The sequence below is a fragment of the Furipterus horrens genome, unplaced genomic scaffold, assembly GCF_987537825.1.
Source record: "Furipterus horrens unplaced genomic scaffold, mFurHor1.1.pri manual_scaffold_5, whole genome shotgun sequence".
NCBI classification, from domain to species: Eukaryota; Metazoa; Chordata; class Mammalia; order Chiroptera; family Furipteridae; genus Furipterus; species Furipterus horrens.
In genome coordinates this window covers 133,415,132-133,427,237 of record NW_028327175.1, presented here as the reverse complement: position 1 = coordinate 133,427,237, position 12,106 = coordinate 133,415,132, and positions in this window count along the sequence as shown.

Below are 12,106 nucleotides of genomic sequence, written 5' to 3'. Positions count from 1 at the left end.
ACACCACACACCAGAAATAATTCAAGATGGATAAGACTTAAATGTAATATGTGACACCATAAAATTCCCAGAGGAAAATATAGACAGGAAAATTTCAGATATACGACGTAGCAATATTTTCACTGATATATCTCCTAAGGCAAGGGAAATAAAGGATAGGATAAACAAATGGGACTACACCAAACTAAAGAGTTTCTTCTCAGCAAAAGAAAACACCAGCCAGATGAAGAGGGGACCGACCGTATGGGAGAACATATTTGCCAATGATACCTCAGACAAGGGATTGATCTCCAAAATATATAAAGATCTTATATGACTCAACACCAAGAATACAGATAATCCAATTAGAAATGGGTAAAGGACCTCAACAGACACTTTTTAAAAGAGGACATACAGAGGGCTCATAGAAACATGAAAGAATGCTCAACATCACTAGCCATCAGAGAGTGGCAAATTAAAACTGCAGTGAGATGCCACCTCACACCAGTCAGAATGGCCATCTGAAATAAATCAACAAACAAGTGCTGGTGAGGATGTGGGGAAAAGGGTACCCTAGTGCACTGTTGGTGGGAATGCAGACTGGTGCAGCAACTGTGGAAAACAGTATGGAATTTCCTCAAAAAACTAAACATGAAACTGTCTTTTGATCCAGTGATTCCATTGCTAGGATATACCCAAAGAATCCTGAAACATCATTTCAAAATAACCTATGCACCCCTATGTTCATAGCAGCACTATTTACAATAGTCGAGTGCTGGAAACAGCCTAAGTGCCCATCAGTGGATGAATAAATAAAAAACCTGTGGTACATTTACACAATGGAATACTGTCCAGCAGAAAGAAAGAACGGACTCTTACCTTTTGCAACAGCTTGGATATAACTTGAGAGTATTGTGCTAAGTGAAAATAAGCCATGCAGCAAAAAGACAAATGCCATTTGATCTCACCTAAAACAGGAAACTAATGAACAAAACAAACAAATGAGCAAGATAGAACAGGTGGCATGTAAGCAAGGAACAGACTGATAGTGACCAAAGAGGAGATGGAGGGGGAAAAGAAGGGTAAGAGGGGAAGGGTCTACTCAAGGAACTTGTATAAATGACCCATGGATATGGACAACTAAATGGGTATCGATCTTCGGAGAGGGGGAAGGTGGGCAAGCCAGGGGAGAGCAAAGAAAGAAAATTGGACAACTGTAATATAAAAACAATATTAAAAATATTAAAAAGGCAACATATATATGCAATAAAATATTTGCAAATAATATATCTGATAAGGAGTTATTATCCAAAACATGAAAAGAAAATTCCCACAAGTCAATGAAGAAACACCAAGCAATCTGATTAAAAAAGGGTAAAGGAACAGAATGGACATTTTTTGCAAGAAAACATACAAATGGCCAAAAAGTGCATGATAATGTGCTCACCATCACTAATCATCATGGAAATGCAAATCAAAAGCAACCACAATGAGATATCACCTGATACCTGTTAGAATGACTACCATTAAAAATACAAAAAATAACAAGTGTTGGCTAGGGCTAGGATGTGGAGAAAAGAGAAGCCTCACACATTATTGGTGGGCATGCAAATTGATGCAGTCACTATAGAAAACAGTGTGAATGATCCTCAAAGAATTAAAAAGAGAACTATTATATGATCCAGCAAATACACTCCTGGGTCAATATCCAATGGAAATGAAAACAGAATATCAAAGATATATCTGTACTACCATTCACTGCAGAATTATTTGCAATAGCCAAGATATGGAAACAACTTAAGTTATGGACAACTGATGAACGGAAAAAGAAGATGAGGTAGATATACATAAAATGGAATATTATTTAACCATAAGAAAGAAGAATATCTTGTCATTTGAGACAACACAGATGGACCATGTTGTTTCACATTATGATAAGTTATTTCACATTATCTTAAGTTAAATAACGCAGACAGAGCAAGACAAATATTGCATGATATCACATAATATGAAATCCTCACTCCCCAAAATCAAACTCAGAAATATAAAACAGAACAGTGGTTGCCAAGGCTGTGGGGTGGGGAAAATAGGAAGAGGTTGATAAGGGTACAAACTTTAAGCTATAAGATGAATAAAGTCTGAAAATCTAATGTAAAACATGGTGACTAGAGATGATAACACTGCACTATATAATTGAAAAATTTTTTTAGATTCAGCAAGACTGTAAGATATAAGATCAATATCCCCTCCAAATTGCATTTCTGCATACTATCATCTGCAAATGAAGTTTTGGAGAAAGCTATGTGAGGTGATAGATATGATAATTTACTGTTAAAATCATTTTACAATACATATGTTAAAAATAGAACTACATATATTAAATCATTGCATTGTATATTTAAATAGATCCTCGTCGGCAGCCGTCCGTCTCGAGAGACGATGGTGTAGCTTCTTAAGAGTCTATCTGCACCGCCGAGAATGGCTGTGCAGTCTGACTCGGGAGTGACACGGTATCTGTCTCCTCCCGTGTTGAATCGACATCTTGCGATGTCGCTGGAGTGTCCTCTCCAGTGAAGCTGAAGCTACAGAGCCTGGGCAGGGTGATATGGAGGGTCTGCTGTTGCCCATGCAGCAGACCCCCCCTCTCTTCGCAGCTGAAGGGTCCAAGGGAAAGACGGAGTCAATACAGCTTGGCTTCAGGTGCGCCGCAGGAGTTGCCGGTGTTGACTACAACGTCAAACCGCCTTAGGGACTCCGGCTCCGGATTTTCTGTCGGGGTTTACTCCCTTAGCCTTTCCCCTGAAGAGGTATGCCGCAAGGCAGCGGAGGTTTTTTGGAATCAGAGTTTTCCTTCTCTGATTTAAATAGATATATTTTGTCAATTATACCTCAGTAAAACTGAAAAAATGAAAACCATTCTATTAAGAAAGCATAAAAAAAATAAAATTCTTAGAAATAATTTTAACAAAATAAGTGTAAATTTTGCACATAGGAAACTACAAAACACTATTGAAAGAAATAAGAGGGGTATCTGGTCAAGATGGCAGTGTGGGTAGATGTGGCTCACCTCTTCACACAACCACATCAAAATTACAACTAAAATATAGAATAATCATTAGCCAGAACTGTCAGAAATCCAGTTGAATGGAAGTCTGATAACTACAAAATTAAAGAAACCACATCCATTGAGAATGATAGGAGGGGTGCAGACATAGTATAAGCTAGTCTCTCACCCATGTGTGGTGGATAAAAACTTGGGAGGGATATTTCAGGAGTGAGGAGCCCCACACCAGGCCCCTCAACCCAGGGTTCCAGTGCCAGGAAGATAAGTCCCCACAACTTCTGGCTGTAAAAACCAGGAGAGATTGAGTTGGTGGAAGAAACTGCTGGAGCCCCAAGTAGCTCATCTTAAAGAACAGACACACAGACTCATCTACTCAGACTCCCTCCCTCTGAGCCCCAGCACCAGGGTAGCAGCTTGGAAGGCACCAGTGGTATACAGGGTAAAAATAAAGTGTCTGGCATCAAGGTGAGCATAGGCTATTGTCTCTTTTCTAAACCCTCCCCCGACAGAGCCAGGAAGCTGGTGCCTTATCTGAGACTCCGTCTACCTGGCTAACACTGTTTGACCTGCCTTGGAGAGCCCCAGAAACTCTGCACCATCCAACTTATGGGCCTACCCAAGCTGCTTTTCCATATTAATGGCTGATCTTGGCTTTTGCTTTGCAACTTCCTAAATCCTATCAAACAAGCAACAGTTGACCCAAGTGAACTCAAGGCCCGGCACTACCAGCAGCCAGCCTAGATTCACAGCTAGATTTTGCCTGAGAATTGCCAAGCCCAGCACAACTAGCAGCTACCTCAGATTGCTTTATAGCTTGGGCAGGTTTCCCTGGGAAAAACACATACGGTGGTTGACCTTGGCCTACACCACCCGGTAAAGCCCAGGACCAGCACACCCATTGGACAGCTATAGACCACATTAGAGCTCCACCACCCTGCCCCTGAATGGCTGATCCTCCATGGAGGGTGAAGGTTGGCAGTAGTGGTGACAACCAGTCTATGCAGCTGATTGGCTGGGTAAATCTCCCCCATTGATCTGCCAACAAAAACCAAGGCTCAACTACAAGAGGAGGGTATACTCAGTCCAAACAAAGAATGCACCTTGAGTACCCAGCTTGGCTGTGCCACCGGACCCTACAGGACACCTACTACATTAGGCTACACTACCAAGACACAGAGTCAAAGCAGTTCTACATAATACACAGAAACAAACAAAAGAAGACTGCCAAATTTTGGGCAAAAAATATGGCCCAAATGAAAGAACAGAACGAAGCCCCAGGAAAAAACTAAATGAAACAGAGATAGCCAACCTATCAGATGTGGAGTTCAAAACACTGGTGACCAGGATGCTCAAAGAAATAATTGAGTATGGTCACAAATAAAGGAAGAAGTGAAGATTATACTAAGTGAAATAAAGCAAAATATCTAGGGAACCAACAGTGAGGGGGAAGAAAGCCGGGATTCAAATCAATGATTTGGAACAAAAGGGAGAAATAAACATTTACCTGGAGCAGAAAGAAGAAACAAGAATTGAAAAAAATGAGGAGAGGGTTAGGAACTTCTGAGACAACTCTAAGAGTACCAACATCTGAATCATAGGGGTGCCAAAGGGAGAAGAGGAAGAGCAAGAAATTGAAAACTTACTTGAAAAAATAATGAAAGAAAACTTCCCTAATTTGGCAAAGGAAATAGACATACAAGTCCAAGAACCAGAGAGAGTCCCAAGCAAGCTAGACCCAAAAAGGGCCACACCAAGACACATCATAATTAAAATGCTAAAAGTTAAAGATAAAGAAAGAATCTTAAAAGCAGCAAGAGAAAAGAAGAGAATTACCTACAAAAGAATTCCCAAAAGACTAACAGGTAATTTCTCAAAAGAAACTTTGCAGGCAAGAAGGGACTGGCAAGAAGTTTTCAAAGTGATGAAAAGTGAGGACCTACAACCAAGATTATTCTATCCAGCAAAGCTATCATTTAGAATGGAAGGGCAGATAAAGTGGTTCTCAGAAAAGGTAAAGCTAAAGGAGTTCATCACCAAGTCATTATTACATTAAGTGTTAAAGGAACTTATTTAAGAAAAGTAGATTAAAACAATGAACACTAAAATGACAACAAACTCACAACTATCAACAATTGAATCTAAAAAATAAAAACAAAACAAAAAGAAAAAAGCAAACAGGCAGAACAAGAACAGAATAATAGGTATGGGGATCATTTGGAGGGTTATCAGCTGGAAGGGGGAATGGGGAGAAAGAGGGAAATGGTGCAGGGATCAAGAAGCATAACTGGTAGGAACAAAATAGACAGGGGGATGTTAAGAATAGTACAGGAAAGGGTGAAGCCAAAGAACTTGCATGCACTATCCATAGACATGAACTAAGGCGGAAGGAATTCCTGGAGGGAAAAGGGGTACCTGGTGGAGGGGAGCTAAAGAAAAAAATTGGGACAACTGTAACAACATAATAAAATATACTTAAAAAAAACACAGAAAAAAAATCTAAATAAATGAAAAAGCACCCTATATTTATGGATTGGAATATTTAATAATCTTAAGATGGGAATACTCCAAAACATGATATAGAGGGTCATTGAAATTTATTTCAAAATACCAGATTGCTTTTTTGAAGGTATTGACAATTCATATGGAAGTGAGAGGGACCTCAGACAGCCAAATCATCTTGGGAAAAAAAAAAAAAGGACAAAGTTAGGGGTTCACACATCCTGGTTTCAAGATGTACTTCACTGCAGAGCTACAGTAATCCAAACAGAGCTATAATGTCAAATGACAGATATACAGATCCATGGCATAGAGTAGAAAAAGGATATTTATAATTTATGTTTTTGACAAAGACACCAAAACTATTCAATGTAACAAACGGTGCTAGAATAATGGGGTATCATGTAAAAGAATTAAGTTAGACTCTATCTCACACCATGCACAAGAATTATCTCAAAATTGCTCATATTTATCAATTTAGAATTAACATTTATTCTAAAATTCTTAGAACAAAATATAAAAATAAATCTTCATGAGCTTTGGTTAAAAGCAATGGTTTCTCAGACTTGACTACAAAAGAAAAATAGATAAATTGGATTTCACCGAAATTAAATCTTTTGTGCTTCAAAGGACACTGTTAAGAAAGTGAAAAGGCAACCCACAGAATGGGTAAAAATATTTGCAAATTATATATCTGATAAGGGTCTGGTATCCCGAATATATAAAGAACTCTTACAAGTCAAAAAAAGACCCACCCTCCCAAAAAAACTAATTAGAAAACAGGCAAAGCATTTAAATAGATATTTCTAAAGAAGATATACAAATGGTCATTAATTACATGAAAAGATGCTCAACACCATTACAGAAATACATATAAAATAATAAAGAGATGACTATAATAAAAAAAAGACAGACAATAAAAAGTGTTGACGAGGATGTGGAAAGTCAGAACACTCAAAAAGTGTTGATGGGAATGTAAAATGGTACAGTCCCTTTTGGAAGACTGTTTAGCATTTCACTGAGAAGTTAAATATTGAGTTATCATTTAACTCTGCAATTACACCCCTAACTATATATCTAAGAGAGATGAAAATATATGTCCATCCAAACACTTGTACATAAACGTTTATAGGAGCATTATTTATAACGAGCACAAAATGGAAACTGCCCAGATGTTCATCAATAGATGAATTGATAAACACAGTGTAGTATATCCATTTAATGGAATATTATTCAGCCAGAAAAAGGAATAAAATATACACGTCTAAACATGAATGAATCTTGAAAACATTAATCTAAGTGAAGAACAAAGCAAGTCACAAAAATATGTCTTTTATTTTATTAACTTAAGAAATTATTTTATTTATTTTTAAATGTATTGTTTTATTACAGTTGTCCCATTTTTTTTCCATTGCTCTCCCCTGCTCCACCCACACCATCCCCTCTCCCACAGTCAACCCCCATACTATTGCCCATGTCCATGGACCATTCATGCTAGTTCCTTTACCTTACCTTTGTCTTATCTGATTCCATTTATATGAAATGTCCAGAAGGGAAAACTATAAAGATGTAAAGTAGATTATTGGTTGCTTAGGGTGTGGTTGGGGTGAAGAGTACTGTTAATTTTGGGGGGGGCGTGATGAAATCTTGTGAACTTGGATTATGATGAGCTTGGTAATGAATGTACTGAAAACCAATTGAACTGTTGAATTTTATGGTATGTAAATTATATTGCAATAAAAATATTTTAAAAACTAAAAAATCTCTTAGGACTGATGGGAGAGAGTGGTTATACCAGATGATCTCCAGAACATGGCTCCTCATGATTGGGGGTCCACCATGGTTCTCCAAGCTGGAAGGTTGCTAGCTGCACCCTCTCTGGGCTCAAGCACTGAAATCTGGATTTGAGAAAGGCGTTTGGATCTGCATTGACCTGCCCCAGAGATAAGTCTTGGTGGTGTTTCCTCAGTGCTTTCTTACTTTTGGGCTTCCTCACTGTGAGACCCCACAGTAAAAGAAAAGTGCACTCAACACTGTCTTGGGTGACTTGCAATCTATTTTTTTTTCTTTTGTATGCTTTATTGATTATGCTGTTACAGTTTTCCCAATTTCTTTTCCCTTTGCTCCCCTCCCTCCAGCAATCCCACCCCCCTTAGTTCACGTCCATGGGTTGTGCATATAAGCTCTTTGATTTTACCCTCTCCTGTACTATTCTCAGCTTGCCCCTGTCTATTCTGCATCCTCTGAGTATGCTTCTTAATTCTTGCACCATTTCCCTCCTTCTTCCCCCTTCCCCCTCCCAATTGACACCCCTCACATGCTCCCCATAATTATGACCCTGTTCTCACTCTGGTTGTCTGCTTAGTTTGTTTTTCTTTCCTCTTTTTCTAGATTCTGCCGTTAATAATTGTGAATTTGTTGTCATTTTAATGTTCATAGTTTTGATTTTTTTTCTTAAATAAGTGCCTTTAACATTTTATATAATAATGGCTTGGTGATGATGAACTCCTTTAGCTTTACTTTGTCTGGGAAGCACTTTATCTGCCCTTCCATTCTAACTGATAGCTTTGCTGGATAGAGTAGTCCTGGTTGTGGGTCCTTGCCTCTCATCACTTTGAATATTTCCTGCCAATTCCTTCTTGCCTGCAAAGTTTCTTTTGAGAAATCAGCTTATAGTCTTATAAGTATCCCTTTGTAGGTATTTTTTTCTCTCACTGCTCTTAATATTCTTTTTTTATCCTTAACCTTTGACATTTTAAAATTTTTATTTTTAAAGTAAATTTATTAATTATGTTGTTACAGTAGTCCCAATTTATTTTCCCTTTGGTCCCCTCTTCCCAATACCCCCCTTCCCTCCAGCAATCCCACCCCCCTTAGTTCATGTCCATGGGTCATACATATAAGTTCTTTGGCTTCACCCTTTCCTATATTATTCTTAACTTCCCCCCCATCTATTTTGTCCCTACCAATTATGCTTCCTAATCCATGCACCATTTCCCCATTTCTCCCCCTTCCCCATCCCAGCTGATAACCCTCCAAATGATCCCCATACCTATGATTCTGTTCCTAATCTGATTTGCTTACTTGGATTTTGTTTGTATTTTTTAGATTCAGTTGTTGGTAGCTGTGAGTTTGTTGTCATTTTGGTGTTCATAGTTTTGATCTTCTTTTTCTTAAATAAGTTTCTTTAACATTTCTTATAATGATGGCTTGGAGATGATGAACTCCTTTAGCTTTACCTTGTCTGGGAAGCGCTTCATTTGCCCTTCAATTCCAAATGCTAACTTTGCTGGATAGAGTAGTCTTGGTTGTCGGTCCTTGCTTTTCATCACATTGAATACTTCTTGCCAGTCCCTTCTTGCCTGCAAAATTTCTTTTGAGAAAACATCTGACAATCTTATAGGCACCCCTTTATAGGTAACTCTCTGCTTTTCTCTTGCTACATTTAAGATTCTCTCTTTATCTTTAAACTTTGGCATTTTAATTATGATGTGTCTTGGTGTGGTCCTCTTTGGGTCTAGCTTGTTTGGAATTCTCTGTGCTTCCTGGACTTGTATGTCTATTTTCTTCACCAAATTTGGGAAGTTTTTCTTCATTATTTTTTCACATAAGCTTTTAATTTCTTGCTCTTCCTCTTCTCCTTCTGGCATCCTTATGATTCGCATGGTGGCACGTTTAAAGTTGTCCCCGAAGTTCCTAATCCTCTCCTCATTTTTTTCAATTCTTGTTTTCTCATTCTGTACCGTTTGACTGTTTTTTTTCTTCCTTATATTCCAAATCATTGATTTGAACCCTGGTTTCCTTCCTGTACCATTGGTTTGTATGGACTCTCCATTTTATTTCGCATGGCCTTCACTTCTTCCCTTATGTGTTTGCCATACTCAAGTATATCTCTCAAGTCTGTAAACATCTTTATCACCAGCGTTTTGAGCTCTGCATCTGTTAGGTTGGCTATCTCCTAATTACTTAGTTTTCCCACTGGAACCTTGATTTGTTTCCTCTTTTGGGTCATACGTCTCTGTCTGCTCATCTTGACAGGCTCCTGTGTTTGTTTGCCCCTGTGTCTTAGGTAAGTTGTTGCTCCTGTTATGTTGTAAGGGGAAGAAACTTAGGTATTCATGTATTCATCAGTACAGGGCGACGGGTTTCACCATATTGTGGTGCTGTGTGGGGGGGAAGAGTCAGAGAGGGGACAATGCTGCTTGCTCAGCACTTGCCCCTCTTCCAGGCATCTCTGCCACCTCTGTATGGGACTGGTGCCACTCTAGCTGTTGCTCTGGCCATTTTTCCCAGAGTGGGTGGGTCTGCAGATGTTCTAGGACTCTGAGGACCTTTTAAACAAGCAGATTCAGCTGAGAGACCGACAGTTTCTTCTTCTGCCCCAACACACGCTAGTTTGCACAGTCAGAATAAATAAGGCTCTATTTTCTCCGGTGCTGGGTCTATGAGCTGCATGGCCTGGTCTGGGGTTGGGAACACTCCCCAGGTTTCCATCCTGACTTTTTAAAACATGTGACTGTGTTTTCCGCTACCCTAATGCTACCACTATCGCATCTGCTGCTGCCACCACACTGTGTCCTCTCCACCCTGGCTCCACCCCTCCTACCTGTCTGGATGAGTATTTCTTCTTTAAATCTTTTTTTGTTGGACTTCCATGCAGCTTGGTTTTTCTGGAACTTCTAGTTGTCTACAGTTTTGAGGTAGTTGTATTCCTTATTAGTTGTGGAAGGAGACACAGTGTGTCTGCCTATGCCTCCATCTTGGCTGGTAGTCCCAACCTTTGGCATTTTAATTATGATATGTCTTGGTGCGGTCCCCTCTGGATCTAGTTTGTTTGGGACTCTCTGTGCTTTCTGGACCTGTATATCCATTTCCTTCCCCAAATTAGTGAAGTTTTCCTTCATTATTTTTTCACATAATTTTTCAATTTCTCGCTCTTCCTCTTCTCCTTTTGGTACATCTATGATTTGGATGTTGGCATGTTTAAAGCTATCCCAGATGTTTCTAAGCCTCTCCTCATTTTTTAACATTCTTGCTTCCTCTTTCTGTACTGGTTGACTGTTTATTTCTTCCTTATGTCCGAATTTGTTGATTTGAACCATGGTTTCATTTCCTTCATCACTAATTTCATGTGAATTTTCCTTCATTTCACTTAGTATAGCCTTATTTTCTTCCTTGTCATGCTTAATATTTTCTGTCAAGTCTGTGAGCATCTTTATCACCAGTACTTTGAACTGTGCATCTGTTAAATGGCTATCTCTTCATCTGTTAGGTTTGCTATCCCCTTGTCCTTTGTTCTCCCACTGGAATCTTGATCTGCCCCCTCTTTTGGGCTATACTCATCTTTCTCCTCATCTTGACAGCTTTTCGTGTTTGCCTCTGTGTCTTAGGTAGAGCTGTTGAACCTGTTATGTTGTAAGGGGTGGAGCCTTAGGTATTTGTCAGTGCTGTTGACCTGTTTCACAACATTGTGGTGCTGTAAGTGGGGGAGGGGTCTGAGAGGGAACAATGCCGCTTGCCCTGCACTCACCCCTTTTCCAGGCACATCTTTCTCTTCCCGTTCTAAATAAGCTGCCTCCATTTAGAGACCAGTAGTTTCTTTCTCTGCCCCTAACCCCCACTGGTTTTCACAGTCAGAAGCAATGTGACACAATTTTCCCTGGCATTGGAGCCACAAGCTGCATGTTCTAGTCTGGGGCTGGGATCCATCTGGCTGCTAGCCATGCCGCCAGCTGCCACCACCAAGCACTGCCCCCACAGCCACTGCCACAGCCTGCACCTCATTTTCTCAGTCCTAGCTCTGCCTCTCCTACCTTTCTGGCTGAATCTTTATTCTTCATTTATTTGCTGAACTTCCATGTAGTTTCAATTTTTTTTTTTTTTTTTTTTTTTTTAGTTTTGAAATGATTGTAAATTCCTTTTTAGTTGAGAGGAAGATGCAGCATGTCTATCTACACCTCCATCTTGGCCAGAAGTCCTGATCTGCAACCTGAAGAGCATTTTCTTGGTTAAGTGATCATACCAATAGTGAGAGAAATTCTCCTATTTCCACTTAATAGAGGAAACTGAGACTAGAGAGGTGAAGGGGATTGGTCAAGGTCAAGCAGCATGTTAGTGGAAGATTTAACGAGTTCTTTCTACCTTGTGTTCTTTCTATTTCCAATTACTATTTCACATCTACAAAATGTCTGATCTGCTTTCTGCTGAGAAAGGGAGGTGAGCCACACTAGAATCAACCCTTCTATTTTTTTCTCAACAAGAATGAGGTTCTGTGCAGGGATAGGAGTGAATAAGGATGTGGTTGTCTTGGGCTGAGAATCAACTGGCAACACATGGTATCCATCTGCTTACGAGGCGGTGAAAATTTCTTGCTTTGTCCACTGACAGAGGTGAGGGCTTTGGTCTATTTAACAATCTCATCTCATCCTTTTTCTCTTTTTATAGCAATAATAGTGTTTGAAAACTTTACTTTCCTAATCTTGGTAAGATCATAATTGTTTGGGCTTTTATTGCTGCACTCTGCATTAGACTCCCTTAACTGATGACAAGCACCAGGAAGCCTAGATG